Source organism: Vicugna pacos, chromosome 12 (assembly GCF_048564905.1).
Source record: "Vicugna pacos chromosome 12, VicPac4, whole genome shotgun sequence".
NCBI lineage: Eukaryota > Metazoa > Chordata > Mammalia > Artiodactyla > Camelidae > Vicugna > Vicugna pacos.
The window spans coordinates 40062468-40083431 of NC_132998.1; the positions used below are offsets into that span (position 1 = coordinate 40062468).

Sequence of the window (20964 nt, forward strand, 5' to 3'; positions counted from 1 at the left end):
TACATTGCTTAGATATAAGTTTCTTGTTTATACCTACTTTAATCTAAAGTTTTCACAAACAGGGTATCCCTTGACTATGAATGGGCAAGAACAGTAACCAAGTAATCTCCAGAAAGTAACTCCAACAGAGACCCAGTTGTTTACAAGACACTGGAGGACACTAGAATCGAGTGAATAATCAGTGTTAAAAGCCTCCCTTTGTATTTGAATAACTAACCAACTCTCCTTGTGTCACTTTTATTCCTTCTTACTTTGTTAGCCTGAGTGATCCTTAAGGAAAATTCTTTTCATTAGTATCTGCCACAATAAGTGAATATACCCTTGAAATGATGATATAGCTCATTTTTTAAGGAGCTGACCAATTAATCAGATTCATTTATTGTCAAACCTAGATAATTCATATATAAATCCACTATAACTCATTTTTATAAACAACTGATGTTATCATCTCTGGCATCTATTTTCCCCTATGGGTCCTCCTACTTTCCATTGTAGGCATTCAGGGACTCAGGATGAAAGAGTAGCCAACACTGGAAAGGTAGTTGGAAAGAAAAGAGAGTCCTGGGGAATCCCAGATTAGCTATTAAATGTTTGGTCTAGAAACTACACACATCGCTTTGGCTCAAAAATCACTAGCCAGAACTAGTCACACAGCCCCGTCCAACCATAAGGGGAGTCAAGAGGTTAATTATACCATTGCCTAGAACTTTGAGAACTAACCTTAATGACTACAGAGTAGATCTTCCAGGAAAAAAATTAATATATGACTATCCACATATGAGATAATCAGCAAAAACAGTATGTTTACCTAAACTTTCTGAGGAGACCAATTATTATCACACTGAGCCAATATTATAAAAAATAGGAAATAGTAACATAGATGAGTAAGTAAAGTTGTAGGCTTCCTATGAGGACAATTTAAGGACTTAGTCATTTTTTGTTAAATTATATATTTTGTGTAAAAAATTCATTTGCAGAGACAAATATTGCATATTGACATATATTGCCAAAGTTATGATAAAGGTTAAAGAACTAGGAATAGGGACTCTTAATTCCCTGATATTTTTGGTGATGCTCATTATGGAAAGACTTTTCCACACTGAAGCCAATGAAGATTTATTTTTATTGTTGCTATAAAGTTTTACAGCTTTTCGTCTTTGGTCAGTCAATTTCTGCTTCACAAATGTCCTTCGTAAGTGAAACTTGCTTATCTTCTGGAGAGTTTCTAAGGTATCACATTGAGTTTTTCTTTTAAACAGGTTTGCTATATCACATTGCTTTTTAAAATCAACTAATTTATTTGAAATTCCTGTTAGAAAACAGTTTTATACAGATAAACATGTCTTGTGACTTTGATCATCAGAAACATTCCATTTTCTGGGTGTTGACTTGTTTCTTTTTATTACATCATGAATTGCAGTTCTCCAGAGTAATGCAATCTGCGAAATGCTGTCTGCGTTACTGTACATTACTGATAGCAAATGTGGAGCTTTACTTGTGTTGAGATTATCAGTCTTTTCCAAAGTTAATACTATCAATTATAAAAACAAAAATCACGCCAAAAAAGGGAAACATTTCTCAAAATCCAGAAAAATATTTCTGACTCCTCAGAACAATTTCCCCAGATCTTGAAAATTATAGCATTTATGATATTCATGTACACCCTAAAAAAGCACTAATGTTTTTATGATGTGGACAATGTCAGACCAAGGCTTGTTAGGCTGCTCTTTCAAAATTCTCTTCTATTCTCTCTGGAAAGACAAACAAGGGGAAACTTGAGAGTTTTAGTATCTTAGACGTATTTATTATCAGTTAATGATTAGACAGGACAAAAATCCTTCTTTTGACAATATATATATATTAAAGCTATATAAAAAGCTTTTATATTTCAGGATAAAACTCCTTTCAGGATCAATAATTATTGGACTACTTATATTTACTACATGGCATAGTGAAAGTTTAGTAAGATTTCAAGTTCTTCTAGCTATTGTCTTTATTACGTTTCTAAAAATTTTAGTCGTGAGATTATAAAAGGGCATCTTAAAAAAATTGTCTTAAAAATAGTGAAAATGCAAAATTAAGAATTTGAATGAGATTTCTAAAGTCAATCTAGCTCTGAAAGTCTGTGACTATCCTAGTTTACATATAAACCTAGAACCAACTTTTATTGTTCTCTTGAAGATTGTTTTAAAATGAGCTTTAACCAAATTTCTTAACTCTGGTCCCTCAGTCATCCTCTGGTGTGGCTTTGAGAGCCTTACTAATGTTCACAGAATTCCCAATGAAAGGTATTTTAGGCATTGTGAACCCTAAACTTTCAGAAGTGTTAGAAAATACATCCTCACTTTTGGGATTTGTTTGAAAGTGACACAGATATGTAAAAAGATAGTCATTTTATTAGTAGAGTAGTGTAAAGGTGAAGAGTTCATAAAAGCAAAGTCCATCTTTACTTTATAAATTACTCTTTGCATGGTGTTACATGCAGCAGGCACTAATGAATATTTGTTTATTAAATGAATGAAATGTCCAACTATAGTATAATAAATAAATGACTGAATAATTCACTCAGCTGACTATCATAAATTCTTTTAGTAGGAAACAGATTCTTATACCATAAAATGGTGGGATATAAACTGATTCATTATTTGTGGGAGAGTAATTTGTCTTTGTGTATCAAAAGTTTTAAAATGGGCATACTTATTGCTCTAACAATGTTATTTCTAGGAATTTATTCTCAGAAAATAATTACAATATGTGTTACCATTTATCTATAAAGAGGTGTACTTAAGAATTATTCAAATTAGACAAAATTTATGAAACTATGGCCATTATTTTTATTTTCTTTCTTGTCCATATTGCCTGTCATATGCTTATATTATTTAAGTATTATTATAAATTAAAACATTATGTCATAGAAAAAGACACCACCACAATAATGCCATTTTACTACCCCATAGGCCTTAAAGCCAAGAGGAAAACAACCAAAAAATCATGAAATTTGATAATTATTAAACAAAATTCCCACAACCATTAAAGAGCATTAAATAATTTTTAAATGATTCCACTGAAGACCTACAGAAGTGTTTTGGAAAAGTTGGTCCAACCCCGCCCTTAGCCTCACTACCATGCTACAAGTCAATTATTTTTCCTTCACCCTCAAGTAATTGTTTTCCTATCTAGTGGTTCTATTAATTAATGATAATTGATGGTGAAGTATTAACCTCTTCAACTATTAATACTGAATTCTCTATTGTTCTCTTTAATTTTGTTAGTTTGTGTTTTATATGTTTCGTGGCTTTGTTAAATAGCTGCACAAATTTATAATTCATATCTTCCTGATAAATTGACACTTTTATCATTATAACATATACCTCTTAATCTCTAGTAATATATCTTTTACCTTAAAATATATTTTGTCTCTTATTTGTATAGTCAGTCGAGCTCTCAGTAGGTTTAACACATTCAAATTTAGTATCAGTCTCTTATAAGCAGAATATATTGGGATTCTGGTTTTCAATCCAGTGTGATAATCTATACTTTTTATTTAGAGTGTTTAATTCATTTGTGTTGAATGTAACTATTGATATGCTACAATTTACACCTGTCATGTTGCTGTTTGTTTTATACACATAATGTCTTTTTTGTTCCTCCATTTCTTCACTGTCTTTTTTGTTAAATAGATATTTTAGTGTACTATTTTATTACCTTTGTTTTTTAAATAGTATTTTTAAGTTATTCTCATAATGGTTATTCTGAGGAATTAAAATGTGTATCTTATTTTAAAATAATCTAGTTTAGGTTAAGGCTAAATTAATACCAATAGTACATTAAAAGTTTGCTCCAATCTAGCTCCTTCTCCCTCCCTTCCTTTGTGTAATATATTACTGTCACACAAACTACATTTTTATATAAGCCCATTAGCAAAGTTTTATAATTATTGTTTTATACAGTTGTCTACTAAATCAGTAAAAGAAAATAGTTAATATTTACACATATTCCCCTAAATACCTCTACTGATGCTCTTTATTTCATTGTGTGGATTTGAGTTAACATCTAGCATCCTCCCTTTTTCAGACTAAAAGGTTCTCTTTTTATTTTCTATAGGGCAGTGTGCTAGCAACAGATTCTCAGTTGTTGTTGTTGTTTTTTATGAGAATGTCCTAATTTCTCCCTCACTTTTGAAAGATAATTTTGTTGGACATAGAATTCTTGGTTGACAGCCTTTTCATTTCAGCACTTTAAATATGTCAGCTTACCTTTTGGTCTCCATGGTTTTGATTAGAAATCACTTATTAATATTACTGAGGATCCCACATACTTGTTAAATCATTTTTTTCTCTTACTGCTTTCAAGATGTTCTCTGTGTCACTGATAATTTGACAGTATGACTATGATGGTATGGATATGGATCTCTGAATTTTTTTTTTTTAACTTGGAGTTCCTTGAGCTTGTTGGATGTGTAGATTAATGGTTTCTATCAATTTGGGAAGTTCTTGGATATTATTTCTTCAAGGTTTTTTACCCCTTTTGACACTTCATTCCTTCTGGGGCTCCCGTTATGCGTATGTTGATACACCGACAGGTTTCTGAAGCTCTGTTCATTTTTATTCACTCATATTTCTTTCTGTTCTTCATACTGAATTATCTATTAATTTATCTTCAAGTTCACTGGTTCATTCTGTCACTAAGCCCTTCTAGTTAATTTTTAAAATTTCAGTTATTATATTTTTAAACTTCAGAGTATCTATTTGTCTTTTTTCTATAATTTCTATCTTTATGGATTTTATCTACTTGGTGAGATATAGTTGCCATACTTTTCTTTAGTTCTTTAAACGTGGTTTCCTTTAGTGCAACCTTTAGGTTCCCTCAAGGACAATTTCTATTGAATGCTTTTACTTTTCTCTGTATGGGCCATACTTTCCTATTAATCTGCATATCTCTTAATTTTTTGTTGAAAATGGGGAAATTTAGATAATACATTTGATTCTCCTTATTCATGGCAGTTATGCTCTATAAAGTCACTGCAAAGACTGAATTAGTGGATAATGAACTATTACACATGAATATCACATAGATTATAATCTTAAATCCTGAAAGCAAGTCATCCAGGTAGACTATTTTATTTTACAAAAGAGAAAATGAGGCTTAGAAAAGTTAATAATTTGTCTGTGGCTTCCCCACTACTGTCTTCATCCTTTGGTCATCTCTGTATGAGAGCTAAAACAAGAAGGCAGAGGGCCACCTTGTTTGACCTCACCTGGGAACATGCATATTGGGAGACTTACAATTTTTGCTACTCTGTGCACTTACATTTTTGTGAATGACTGTAAAGGACCATGAATATTGATTTTGGTGTTACAAATAAATTTTAGTGACTATGTAAATTCACTAATATGGAACTTGAGAATAACAAAGATCCAATGTATATTGTAGGAAGTCTGGAATCTGACACTGCCGCCTAACAATTTTGTTTTTACTGTTTTATTGTTGTTGCTGCTGCTGTCATTTATTTAGTGACTTTCCGTGACTTATTCTATAGAGTATTCCCTGCATTGTGTGGCCACTGAAATCTCCGCTTTTTAGTTATCTATTAATTTTCTTGTTTGTATTTTTAAGCCTGGATTTGTTCACCCCTGGGTCAGCATAGCTTAGTGGTCAGTCAGTGGTTGGTCAGAAGATTTCCTTGAGCCAATAAATCTTTCCAAGAGGATCTGTGTGTATACTGAGAGACACCTCGAAGTTCAGGCAGTTTACACGCCTGCTTTAGTCTTCATTCCTGCTTGCACAGGGCCCCAAGGTCAGCCAGATATGAATAAGTAACTGGGCCTTTCTCCAGTTTTTCTGGGCATGTGCACAAGCTACACATGTGTGTGGCCTTACAGATTCCTAGGAATATTTGGGGCTTTTCAAACACTTCAGGGTTGTCATTCCTTAGATATGCCCCTCAAAATTTTTGGCCAGCTTCTTGTTTGCCTCAACTGGTATTCCTGCCTTAGACAGCTGTAATATTCACTACTGCAACTAAGTACTTATTTTTAAAATGACTGAAATATAGGGCTTTTCTGCCAAGCTCAACTCCAAGTCAGGCTAAAGAGCAATGAGGTCCTAAGAATGGGACTTTTTCAGAAAGCTCCAAGTCTGGTCAAAATAATGACAACACTCTGGGGAATTTTTTTTTTTTTTTGCAGAGCTCCAAAACAGTTCAGTTTCCTACAGTGGCTGAGGCTGGTAGTTGCTGCAGCTGCTGTACCATGGAAGGAGGGGTAGGGAGAGGAGTGTCCTCAAAACAAAATGACACAGACCCTGCTTTGTTTCCAAAGTTCAGTTCTCTTTTTTTATTTTAATATGGTTTCATTTCATATATATTTGTATATATACACACATATATATTTATTTCATATATGTGTGCATATGTACATATACATATACATATATACTTCTTTTCACATTCTTTTTCATTATATGCTATTACAAGGTATTGAATATAGTTCCCTGTGCTACACAATAGGACCTTATTTACCTATTTTATATACAGTAGTTAGTATCTGCAAATCCCAAACTCCCAATTTATCTTTCCCCATCCTCTTCCCCCCATGGTAACTATAAGCTTGTTTTTCTATATCTGTGGGTTTTTTTTTTTCTGTTTTGTAAATCAGTTCATTAGTATCCTTTTCTTAGATTCCACATATGAGTGATACCATATGGTATTTTTCTTTCTCTTTCTCGCTTCATTCACTTAGTATGACAATCTCTAGGTCCATTCATGTTGCTTTGAAAGGCATTATGTTATTATTTTTTATGGCTGAGTAGTATTCCATTGTATAAATATAACACAACTTCTTTATCCAATTATCTGTTGATGGATCGTATTAGAGCTTCCTCTGGATATATGCCTAGGAGTAGGATTGCTGGATTATATGGTACATTTTTAGTTTTTTAAGGAATCTCCATACTGTTTTCCACAGTGGCTGCATCAAACTACACTCCCACCAACAGTGTAGCAGGGTTCCCTTTTCTCCAAACTCTCTCTCACATTTATCGTTTGTGGAGTTTTTAATGATGGCCATTCTGACTGGTGTGAGGTGATATCTCATAAGCAGGTTTTCAACATCCCTCTAATCTTGCTATCTCAGAAACCTTCTATTCCAACTGTGTCATGGCATAATCCTCATCATCAGTCATTGCTTCAGTCATGATTTTTATAAAGGTTACAAAACCATCTCATATTTGCCTGTGCCTATTATTACCACCCATTTGAAAGTTAAAATGAGAAACACCTTTCAGTGGAGGGTAAGGGTAGTACTCCACATAGTTAGAGAAAACTAAAAGCAGGTCATAAATTAACAGACCTACATTGCAGCTATTTTCATGATAAGAAAGTGTTAACTTCCATTTCATCTGTGAGCAGGCTGGTCGTGTCCATATTTGGTGCACTAGAAGATGTTGAATGAATGAGTGGGGCATCTGTGGAAGCCCAAAGAGAACGAACATCTTCCAAATAAATGTCTAGGCAAAAATAAACAATCAAAGAACAGGTCTGTTCAATTCCACTGTTTGCTCTAAAAATAGTTATACATGAAAATAGAGTCAAGTGTTTTATAAAGTACCTTGGCAATAAGAAGTGCTATTCCAGTGAGTTGTAAGTCCTAGGAATTCAAAGAGTTGGGCAAAGCAAGTAAATGGCTAAGTTATAAACACAGGTTGCCAAAAGGAGAAGCATTAGTAATAATGACATCTATGTGGGAACCCCTGCACAGAGCACCATAAATCTGACTAACTAACGTCAGCAAGAGAGAAAATAGCAGTCAAAACAAAAGATCTGAAAAACTTGCTGCAAAAAGTCAGTGGAGAACCGTGAATAACTAAGCAGGAATAGTAACGGATAGTACCAGCCAGTCTTTCTATATGACCAGAACATTACAATTTGAAATTACTCAAATAAAGGTGAAATACTAGATGTTAAAATACATTTTGTGTGTTTACTGGAAGGTGGTTCATTTTAATCCTTTTAAATCTCTGCTCAGTATTAAAGCTTAAGGAATCCTTCATATGGCAGCAAGGAGTCTTTCAAAGGGTATATAATGAAAGGATAATCCTAATATTTGTTGCTTGATTTTTAGTCCTCATTCAGATCATGTGAAATTGGGACTCATTTTGCAGGTTGATTATAAAACATTATAAATCTAAAAATTTAGCTTAAACATGCATGAGTGAGTTCCAAATTATCCATCACATGAAGTGGGGGAGTGGGAGGATGAAGGCTTAGCTCCAATCATGATGTTGCCATTTTCTATAAATGTGCTACTTTTTAAATGCTTGAAGCTATCAAGAACTTTTTACAGTAATGTATTTAAAAGGTTGAATAAATCTGGATAACACAATAAAGACTACTTCTTGAGACTTTAACTTTTGCATTGCTCCCCTGAGGAAACTCTGTGGTATCAGATGCCACAGTGGCCTCCTGGCCACTTAACATGGCACAGAGCACTTGAATTGAAAGTCAACTCTATTGATGCTACTCTGTAATTCTTCTAAGCATGGCAGGTGAATTGGTTAATTTTATGTGTTGACTTGGCTAGGTCATGGTAATGAGTTTTGTTAAACATCAGTCTAGATGATGCTGTGATGGTATTTTTTGGATGTATTAATATTTAAATCAGTAGATTTTGACTAAGGCAAATTACTTGCCATAATGTGGGTGGGCCTTCATTTAATCAGTTGAAGGTCTTAGAAGAAAAGACTGAGGTCACCCAAGGAAGAAAGAATTCTGCCTATAGACTACCTTTGGACTGAAGACCACAACTTTAACTTTTCCCTCGGTCTCCTGCCTGCTGTCCTGCCTATAGATTTTGGACTTGCCAACCCCCACAACCACATAAGCCAATTCCTTAAAATCTATCTATCATCTATCTATCAACACATACATCCTACTGGTTCTGTTTCCCTGAGAATATTGACTATTACACCAGAGAAAATAGAAACCCTCCAACCTCTTCCACGTTTGGCCATCAGTGTGCCTGAACTACCTGCAAAGGTAAGTATATTGGCCATCACCAGAAACTCTAAAGATTGTGGTATAGATATACATGCTGAATAGAATTACTGTAGCTGTTGATTTGAAGTAATAAGCTTTTATCCTTAACATTGGAGTTACTGCTTCCTTTCTCTCTGAATGCTTCCTTTCTTTCCAGTTGCCTACTAGAAGCGAAAGTAATTTATTGTAAGCACTGGAAATTGAATTGCAACATAATTCTGATAGCTTTCTGTGCAAAAAAGTAAAATGATGATACTATTCCAAAACCAACACAAAGTGTTTTGTTACAGCTCTTTAGTCATGGTGGTGTCTTGATATATACTGTTTTATCTTCATATTTTCTTGATCCCCTCTTGTGACTGAAAGTAGATAATAAAATACATGAAATTCAACCCTCTATACCTAAATTCAAAAATACTTGTTTAGGGCTTACTGTGTTCAGTGCTGGAGATGAAAAGATGAGGAATGACTGTCTTTGAAGAGGGCAATGTTCTATGGGAAGACAGCATATAAATACATACATATTTTTTAACCAATGAAAATGTCTAATTAAGGCAATACATTAAAGGCTTTTTTATACCACCCTTCAACCTCAAATCACATCAAATATAACAACCAAAAAAAGACAAGTAAAGATAACATATTCATTAAAACAAAGAGATTGCTGTGACTCCTAAGCTACATTATGAAGCACATCTAGACTGAGAAAAGAGAACATGCTGAGTTCCAGTGCCTGTTGTTTTGGATCTTGAGCCAGAAACACACCCCACACACACCAAACTGTCACATTCTAAAGGACGTAGAATATATATATATGTGTGTGTGTGTGTGTGTGCGCACACACACACACACACACACACACACACACATATATATTTTTTAATGAGAATGCCTTGTTAGACTGATTCTGATTGCCCAGAATTGTGAAACAGGGAACACTTAAGGAAAAATCATGGAGATGCTCATGTCATTCCTATTGTCCATGACTTAGCTTCTCTGCCAAAGGGGAGGGATAAGTCAATGAAAGGAAGATTGAAGAACTTAATAAGAGACTATTAAGGTGAGATTGCTGCATTTAGCAATCTAAGGAGACATTTGTTTCTAAGGTAAAAGAGATAGCTTGAAAAGAGCAGTGTTTGAAGTAAATCTCCAAACTGTTCATCACTAGGTCCTTACTACAATTCAAAGCTCACTAATATTCAAAAGAGATATTATCATGGGATCTATCTCTAAAAAAATAAAAAAGAGGAAAAGATAGACTGGAAGCAAGAAAAAAAGAGGAAAAGAAAAATGAGCAAAAGGCAGCTGAAAAACACAAGAATTGTTAAATTACATAATTCTACATAGCGAAATTGCAGAGAATGATTTTAAAAACAGAAATTAAAAAGTTCGAAACAGTCTTTTATGTGCACAAAGAAGTACTCAGTAGAGCATGGAAAGGAATGAAAAACACTCTTATAAAACAAAACAAAACAAAAAAACATAAATACAAAACAGAAACAGACTCATAGACATAGAATACAAACTTGTGGTTACCAGGGGGATGTGGGGTGGGAAGGGACAGACTGGGATTTCAAAATGTAGAATAGATAAACAAGATTACACTGTATAGCATAGTGAAATATATACAGGATCTTGTGGTGGCTAACAGTGAAAGAGAATGTGACAATGAATGAATGTATGTTCATGTATAACTGAAAAACTATGCTCTACACTGGAATTTGACACAACATTGTAAAAGGACTATGACTCAATAAAAAATGTTTAAAAAAAAAAGAAAAACACTCTTATAAAACTCAGGAATTAAAGGAAGACAAATAAAAACATCATAATGATGAAAAACACTCTAGAAATAATCCTCAAAATGGGATAAATGCAACTGAAGAAGTCAGAAATATGGAGAATAGGCTGGAGAATGTATCCCCAAATGAAATGAAAAAACTATGTATGTAGGATTTCAGAGAAGACACCTGACACATGATGGCTATTTCTGAAGAAAAGAAACAAAGTGGTTTGGAAGCCAGTAGGGCTGTTCATGCAGATTCTGATTTTCCACTCATTCCAGGAACATGACACATCTGCAATCCTCATTTCCTTTGATAGGCATAGAAATGGGACTAGATTGGGCCTCCAAAATGAGAATGGTAAAGACTTTAGGAGTTAGCATTTAACTTACTACATTTCCTTTTTTCCCCATTTGGTCAACTTTCTAAACATTTATCAAGAAGGAGGCTTCAATACTGCATGATATCACTTATAAGTGGAATAAAAAAAAAGTCAAACTCTTAGAAATACTTTGTGAACACTCACCTAGAAGATGAACAAGGTCTGAGGATCTAATGTATAATATGGTGACTATAGTTGATAATACAGCATTGTATAATTGGAATTTGCTAAGAGAGTAGAACTTCATTGTTCTCACCAAAAAAATAAAAAATAAGATAAATATGTGAGATGATGGATGTGTTAATTAGATGGTGAGAATCCTTTTACAGTGTATAAGTACTTCAAATCACCATGATGTACACCTTAAATACATCTTACAATTTTAATTTAAAAAAAAATTATATCTCAATACAACTGGAAAAATAAAAACAAAATTAAAAAAAGAAGACTTCATTAGCTTGGGTTCTTGATTGACTATAATCAGCAGAGCCCTGATGTTAGACTTGTAGTATCAACAGGAAATAAAATTGAATGTGTCAAGCCACTAAGATTTTAATAATGCACCACAACTTAGAATGATACAAATATGGTATAGAAAAACACTTCAAGAAAAACAGTCTTTCCCAAAACTTTTAGTACAATTTTAAGCTCTATTACATTCAAAAGTATAAATGATACCAACTTAATAAAAAAACAATTTGAAAATGTATCTACATTTCCTCTATACTTACTTTTTGTTATATTTGCCAATGCATTTTCCTTTTACTGTTGTTTTCAGTTTTTGCCATCTTAATTAGAGGCACTGAAAAAGTTAGAATTACCAATTTATAGCTTGAATCTTACAGAACTAAATAGGTGTTAAAAACATATAAATAACTTTCAAATGACGAAATTGGTGAGGAGTTATTTGTTTCCCTCACAAGCTTGTGAGTGACTTGAAAAAAGAGATTGTCTTTTCTTTCCTTCTTTTTAAACTAAGTATGGTGTCTGGCATTATAGAGATGTTAAACAAACTTTTCTTGGACAGAATTGACTTATTACTGCTTTCACTGTCTCCGTGTAGCTCATATGAGGTTAATATGCTTGACTAAGAATCATGATTGGAACCATTTGTAATCTACATATAAATGCGTGATAAAAAAAGGTTCCTAGTTTCTTTACTTTTGATAGCGTGACTTTCTAAAGTCTATTTAGCTGCATAGCTACTGAATGTACTGTAAGTTAAATCTGGAATTGAATAATTATAAAAGTGATGATTAATAGAAGCTATTATATAATTATATCAAAGCGATCCTTTATAAACTGGTTTAGAAATGACATAACAGCATTTTACAATTAAAATGCAGTTCAAATTGAGATATCTGAATGTGTAACTGACAGGGATTTATCCCTTCTCTCTTTGACAGCAAAGTGATCAGTCATGTTCTGGCAAATCAATTACATACATGTGACTGTGTGAGATAAATATCTGTTTAAATCTTTTAAAATGCCATAACTCTTCTTCCCCTTACACATTCAACTATCCAGATAATATATGTAGTCGTTAAAGACCTCCAAAGATCCTTCACTTTCACCTTTAATATAGAAGAGAGGTGGTTCAGGAATTAGTGACGCTAATCCTCCTTGTCTTATATTTTAGCTGCAATCTTTGACCTCCCTACTTCTCTGATCACTATGACTTGGTTTCCTTTGCTGACCCTTTTCCTTGCCCTTTGATTGTAGATAAATTTATTGGATTCAGTCCTCCTCTTTATTATTATTATTTTTTGCTCTTTTTGATTATCTGTTCAACTTCTATGGCTTACTATATCATCAACACACTGAAGGTTTTATATTTAATGTCCCCAGCTCTAATCAATTTCCTTAACTTCAAACCTTCATTCTCTATTTCCTGCCACACATGCCATCTGCAATTCTCTGAAACATCTGCAAACTCAGCATACCTAAAAACTGATCTTACTCTCTCAAGACTTTGGGCATGTCCTATCAGATTTTAAACCAGTGGTTCTCAACTCAAGTTTTAGAGAGGAAACCTGAGGTTGTTAGAAAGTAAGGTTGCATCAGAATTATGTATAGAGGTTTTCAAACCAGTATTTCTTCACAGAAACTGTGTCAGAATTTCCTGGAGCGGGGAACTGGGAAAGCAGACATATAGCTTTAAAAGTTTATGGGTGATTTTGCCCAATTTTAACCTCCCAATACCTCCAACTGCTATGAACTATGTTAGGCTCATGGATGTCCAAACTCTTTCCTTGTCTATTCCCTGCAAGTGCTCATACATGATCAAATGTGCCTGAGACAAAGGTGAGGATTTCTTATTTACACCGGAAGAAGGGAAGGGAAGGGAAGGGGAGGGGAGGGGAGGGAAGGGAAGGGAAGGGAAGGGAAGGGAAGAGAAGGGAAGGGAAGGAAAAGAAGGAATAAAGCAAGCAAGCAGGCTAGCAAATTCAGTGGAATAGTCCTAATTCTGAAATATCTCTAACATCTATTTCATGTTCCACATCTCCAACACCTGTTTCATGTTCCTCAACCCCATTCCTTCTACAGCTGCCTTTCTTCAGGTTACCAGGAACACCTTGGCTTCTGCAATGGCTTAATAAATGTCTTCTCTAACTTTCACCTTTTTTTTTCTTTTTTTCCCAGTGGATATTTGTTTTAATTAATTTTTTAATTGAAGTAAAATTGATCCTTTAGTGTTTCATTCATTCTCATCCACCCTACATACAGTAACAAGATGTATAAATATCAATTGTATGTGTGTATTTAAATTATACCTTAGGAGGGTGCCCTTTTCTCCATACCCTCTCTAGCATTTATCGTTCATGGACTTTTGAATGATGGCCATTCTGATTGGTGTGAGATGATACCTCATTGCAGTTTTGATCTGCATTTCTCTGATAATTAGAATACTGAGCATTTTTTCATGGGCCTATTAGCCAACTGTATATCTTCACTGGAGAATTGCTTGTTTAGGTCTTCTGCCCATTTTTGGCTTGGGTTGTTTGTTTTTTGGTTATTAAGTTGTATGAGCTGTTTATATTCTGAAAATTGGGCTTTTGTCAGTCTCATCATTTGCAAATATTTCCTCCCATTTCTTAGGTTTTCATTTTGTTTTGCTTAAGGTTTACTTTGCATCCAAAAGCTTATAAATTTAATTAGGTTCCATTTGTTAACTTTTGCTTTTATTTTTATTGGCTGGGGAACCCAACTACACTGATGGGGGGAATGTACCTTGTTGCAGCCATCATAAAAAACAGCATGGTGATTCCTCAAAAAACTGAAAATAGACTTACCCTATGATACAGCAACTAACACATCTTCATGGTGCACAGCCCATAAGTCACACATACTTCAGATCACAAATCATTGGCCAAAACTTCGTTACATGACCACACTAGTCACAAGTGAGACTGAGACATTATGCTGGGAAGTTCTGCATCCATAAAAGCTCAGGAAGAGAGAAATAATGAATGTGGAGGTGAGACCACTAGCAACATGTGTTCCATAAAATTAAGGAGGGAATGTTGTCTAGATGGTTTAACTCTCTTCAAAAACCGGCTACATTTTTGAACATCCAAACAACATACCTTTTAACATGACACTTGATGTGGTGTGGATCAAGTTATGGATAAAATGCAATGAATAAAGACCCTAGCAACAGAAACTGAAGCAGTAAGTATAAACCTTCTTACTTATGTAACAGAAATTTGAGTCATGAGTCTTACTGAGGCCAAGATACATCTGGGGAAATCTGAATATGCTGACCCAGAAGAGTTAGATAAAAGAGCCATGTTGGAAAAATGACAGCACTTAGCCTCAATCTTTTAAAAATTCTTGAGTTATGAGGAGGGCTCCCTAAGCAAGCCTGGACTAGTCTGGAGAACTCTAAAAGAAGAAAGAACCCCACTCTGATGCAGAGTTTATGGTTTTTCATAAACCATTCCTGGTGTTTCATATACCAGGTCACATGAAGCCACAATATCCCTATTTGACTATGAGACCAAAGAACAGTAATTCCTATTTGTACTCAAGAATGGGTTGACCAGATACCATTTGGTAAAGTCTTACGGAAATCTTTCCCAACCTATTTAGGAGACTTTCATATGCTACTTTATTTCATTGTCTGAGCTTACCATTTATTTCACTCCTGCAGGAAATGGAGAATATTTTATTATTAACTATATATTCATGAACTTAAAAGAGTTTGTCCTAATCTCAAGAAAGTTTTCATTCACAATTGGTTCTCTTCTCTTACTATAGAGGGGTTTCCCCACTTTGTCTAACAGGAACAAGAGAATACACAGGAATTTTTAGACCTTTCAAGATTAAGAAGAAAACCACCAAAACACAAGCAAACCAAAGATTAGTCCCCATCTCTTGTTTAAAATCGACATAACTAAGAGGAAATAAATCCCTTCAAATATTTGATAGAAGAACTGGGGAAACTTGCTATGAATTTAAAACAAGAAATCACTACTAGTTTTTAAAATCCTTAGGTTAAAAAAAATCTTTTTTTTCTGATGGAGAGAATTCTGGACTAAGAAGGCAGTAAATTAAGTTTGAGTCCCAGATCAGCCAGTAGCTAACTGGGGACTTGGACAAATCCCGTATCTTTGGACTTCAGATTTCTCATTTGTAAAACCAGGAAGTTGAAAGATATTTCTAAGGTCTTGTCTAATTTTAACAGTCCATGAGTTAATGAAACTGCTAGTTACTGAATTTTTTTAAAAAAATTCCCAAATCACAAATGTCACAGAATCATATCAATTTTTTTTCCTACTTCACACACAAATTGGTGAATGATAAATTTCCCCCAAACAGTTAGGGGGAAATCCAGATTCTGAAGATATCTCGTAAAGTTAACATTTGTAAAGGAAGAATTAAACTGTATTCTGAAGTGTTCTCTAGCCTTTAGAGATGCATGGGTCACTTTATTGATTCTTCGTGTCAAAAAAGATATTTGGATGATTGTTCCCTCCAAATTTGGATTATTTATGATTCATATCCTGCTGCCAGTAAGATGTTTATAGCAGGTGATCTCCCCATTTATGTTAGTTTCAAAGGATTGAAGCTAATTATAGCATTGGTCTTGATTATACTTATGCTAAGTTAAACTTGCCCCAGTGACATTACAGTGAACGCCTGACTTCAGTCTCATCTCCGGCAGCATCAGTCCACCAGGGAGGGCTCTTCCTAAAGCACTGGTGATAGCGCTTTGGCAACTCCGTAAGTTTCACTGCCTACTATACAAGCTATGCCAGGACATTTCACTCCTCCTTGGCTTTACAAGGGCTGCATCCAATGCCATGAGTGTCAGTCCTCACCATTACTGTCAGGATACATTTATGCTAATTCTCAACAGACCTCCCCTCTATACAGATGCAGTCCTAGAAGCCAGATTCAGAAAATAGACGGAAATTGTATGCAAAGAGAAAGGTACCACCTTTTCTGGGGAGAAGCAGTCCTGTCTCAGAGTATGTGCTGAGTTTCAGGAGAAAACTACACAGTTGTACCAAGTAGTCTGGACCTTTTTCCTCCCCTTATTCCCTCCGTATCCTCTTTTCTTGCCTTGCAATTCCTGATCCTCTTTAAGAATTAACTAAATTCTCCCCTTGCCTGGGAAGCCTTCGCTGTCTTGTCCATCTCCCCTACAGTGACAGAAGTTTTCTCCTCTGCGAGCCCATAGTTCCCATGCCTCGCTGTACCATATCTTATTCTGTTGTCACTGATCCCCGGTGTGTTCTTTAATCCCTCCTACCTGGATGACTAGTTTACTGGCTGTTTCTCCCCAATAAACCATAATCTCCTTATGGGTAAAAAGGTCAGAGTCATCTCTACCTGGGTTTCCTAGGACCAGGTCTGTTTACTTTAAATGTTTAGCAAATGCCTGTTTAGAGGAAAGTTATCTTGTTGGTGTTAGAGCAGGTACAGCATTTAAAATGTATCCAACCAAACTGCCTAACTGTTGTATCAAATGTTGGCTCATGTTCCAAAGATACATATCACACACAGTCATTTTCAAAGAAAGATAGTGGATGGATAATTGAAGTTATTTCTTTTTGAATTGAGATGAAAGTTTCATTTTGTATTGAAAATTTCATAAGTGCAGTGTATGAGGTACTTTCCAAATGTTTTGTATTCTTTCTCTTTAAATTTCCTTGCTCCCACACCTTCAAAAACCTCAATCTTTTCCCCCGCAAATATAAATCACCCAAATTCTAAAACGAAGAGCTAATCCCTATGGACTAAGAAAAATATAGTCCTTTACACAGGAATGGAAATTCCCTATTTCCAGAGATCAGCAATGGACTTAAATCATCTGCTCTCATTTAAGAAGGACCAAGGCATCCACCAAATATGTTAGGTAATGAGGATTTCTCAACTGTGACACCAAAGACATTTTAGGTCAAATGATTCTTTATTGGGGGGTGGGGTCATCCTGTGCATTGTGGGTTGTTGAGCAGTATCTCTGGCCTCTACCAACTTGATGCCAGTAGTAGCCTCCCAGTTGTAACAACCAAAAATATTTCGAGATATTGTCAAACAGCCCCTGGGGGGCAAAATTGCCTCCAGTTCAGAACCATTGCCCTTAATACACTAAGAAGGTCGATACATCAGGTTTAGAACCCGTCATACACATAGCAAATACCAGCTCTACCACTTAGAAGCCACGTGCCCTTGAGCAAGTTACTAAACACCTCCACGCTTTAGTTTCTCATGTAAAAAATGATGCCAGGAAGATGCACTGTCACAGTCCTTGGAAGACTAAATGGGAAATGTAGATGAAATGCTTAGCATAGTACCTGGTATATTGCAAGTTCTTAATAGTTAATATGCATTATTGTTATTTATTACCATACATCACAGATCAATTTTTGCTGGAATTAAAATGCCACTAAGTATACTCTAATATAACCCTGAATACAGTTTGATTTTTAGAGTTCAGAACAAATTCAGGCTCTTCCTGTCCCTTAGTGGTTTCACTGTGAACATCAAGAGCTATGAAGAAAGCACCCAAGACTTTCAGATAATCAGATTAAAGTAGAAGCAAACTGTTCTGGTTGCAGGTGAGAGACTCTAGTTGTCCTCCAATATCTATGCTGCCTTCTTCCCCAGTGATAAAAATTTTTAAAAGTTAGCAACCCAAATTATAGTCATATTTCCCAGACTCCCTCCTGGAAAGGAATGCATGATGTGAAAAAGTTCTGGCCTAGGCAATGGAAGCAGAATTTATAGACACAACTTCTGAGATGCATGTGTAAAGGAAGGGGGTCTGCTCCTTTATCGTCTTTATCCATCCTGCTGCTTGGAACATGATTGCAACAGCAAGAGCACAGGTTAGGACTATGTCAGTAAGAACCACACCCAGGAGATGATAAAGTGGAAAGTTGAAAGCAGCCTGGGTCCCCAGTATCTGTAGTCTGGCCCTGCCGTATCAACTCTGAACTGACTACATCCTTTTTCTTTCTTTCTTTTTTTCTTTTTTTTTTAGTTGAAGTACAATCAGTTATAATGTGTCAATTTCTGGTGCACAGCACAATGTCCTATTCAGGCACATACATATGCATATTTGTTTTCATATTCTTTTTCACTAAAGGTTACTACCAGATATTGAATATAGTTCCCTGTGCTATATTTTTAAATCTATTTTTATATATAGAGGCTAACATTTGCATATCTCAAACTCCCAAATTTATCCCTTCCCACCCCCCTTCTCCAGTAACCATAAGATTGTTTACAATGTCTGTGAGTCTGTTTCTGTTTTGTAAACAGTTCATAGTGTCTTTTTCTTTTCTTTTTCTTTTAGACTCCACATATGAGTGATATCATGTGGTATTTTTCTTTCTCTTTCTGGCTTATTTCACTTAGAATGACGATCTCTAGATCCATCCATGTTGCTGTAAATGGCATTATTTTATTCTTTTTTATGGCTGAGTGGTATTCCATTGTACAAATATACCACAACTTCTGTATTCAGTCATCTGTTGATGGACATTTAGGTTGCTTCCATGTCTTGGCTATTGTATATAGTGCTGTTATGAACATTGGGGTGCATCTATCTTTTTGAGTGAGAGTTGCCTCCTGGTATATACCCAGGAGTAGGATTGCTGGATCATATGATAAGTCCGTTTTTAGTTTTTTGAGGAATCTCCATACTGTTTTCCATAATGGCTATACCAAACTACTTTTCCACCAGCAGTGTATGAGGGTTCCCTTTTCTCTACACCCTCTCCAGAATTTATCATTCATGGACTTTTGAATGATGGCCTTTCTGACTGGTATGAGGCGATACCTCATTGTAATTTTGATTTGCATTTCTCTCATAATTAGCAATATTGAGCATTTTTTTCATGTACCTACTGGCCATTTGTATGCATTCATTGGAGAATTGCTTGTTTAAGTCTTCTGCCCATTTTTGGATTGGGTTGTTTGTTTATTAAGTTGTATAACCTGTTTATAAATTCTGGAAATTAAACCTTTGTCAGGCTCATCATTTACAAATATCTTCTCCCATTCCATAGGTTTTCATTTTGTTTTGCTTACAGTTTCCTTTGCTGTGCAAAAGCTTGTAAGTTTACCTAGGTCCCATTTGTTCATTTTTGCTTTCATTTCTATTGCCTGGGTAGACTACCCTGGGATAACATTGCTAAGATTTGTGTCAGAGAGTGTTTTGCCTATGTTTTCTTCTGGGAGATTTATCATGTCTTGTCTTATACCTAAGTCTTTAAGCCATTTTGAGGTATGTGTGTGTGTGTGTGTGTGTATGGTGTGAGGGAGTGTTCTAACTTCATTGATTCACATGCTGCTATCTAGTTTTCCCAGTACCACTTGCTGAAGACACTTTTTTCTCCATTGTATATTCCTGCTTTCTTTGTTGAAGATTAATATACTGTAGGTCTGTGGGTTTCTTTCTGGGCTGTCTATTCTGTTCCATTCATCCATGTGTCTGTTTTTATGACAATACCACGATGTTTTGATTACTGTATCTCTGCAGTATTGTCTGAAGTCTTGGGAGGTTTATTCCTCCAACTTTGTTTTTTTTCTTCAGCATTGCTTTGGCAATTCTGGGTCTTTTGTGATTCTATATACCTTTTAGGATTATTTGTTCTAGTTCTGTAAAAAAATGTCCTGGGTAATTTAATAGGGATCACATTAAATCTGTAGATTGCCTTGGGCAGTATGACCATTTTAACCCTATGGATTCTTCCAATCCAAGAGCGTGGGATATCTTCCCATTTCTCATCATCTTTAATTTCCTTAATCAAATTTTTGGAGTTCTCCATTTATAAGTCTTTCACTTCATTGGTCAGATTTATTCCTAAGTATTTTATTGTTTTGGATGCAATGATAAAAGGGATTATTTCTTTACTTTCTTTTCCTGCTAATTCATTGTTAGTGTAAAGAAATGCAACAGATTTTTGTATGTTAATCTTGTTATCCTGCTACCTTGCCAAATTCTTTTATCAGCTCTAGTTGTTTTTGTGTGGAGCTTTTAGGGTTTTCTATATATGGTATCATGTCATCCGCATATAGTGACAATTCTACCTCTTTTTTTCCAATTTGAATCCCTTTTATTTCTTTTTCTTGCCTGATTTCTATGGTTAGGACTTCCACGACTGTGTTGAATGAAAGTAGTGAGAGTGGGCATCCTTGTCTTGTTCCAGATTTTAGTGGGAAGGCTTTCAGTTTTTCACCATTGAGTATTATGCTAGCTGTGGGTTTATCATAAATAGTTTTTATTATGTTGAGATATGTTCCCTCTG

General features: G+C 35.0%; 1 long non-coding RNA gene across 2 annotated transcripts in view; it reads right to left on the bottom strand.

The window, feature by feature from the left end:
- The window catches only part of LOC140700219 (uncharacterized), a 390592-nt gene that overhangs the window by 219704 nt on the left and 149924 nt on the right, over positions 1–20964 (bottom strand). Inside the window, exon 2 of one of the 2 annotated variants that reach the window (XR_012078550.1) lies at positions 11932–12002. The exons of the other annotated variant lie outside the window; for it this stretch is intronic. This is a non-coding gene — a long non-coding RNA (uncharacterized lncRNA). The remainder of the gene's footprint in view (positions 1–11931; positions 12003–20964) is intronic. 2 annotated transcript variants of the gene reach the window in all.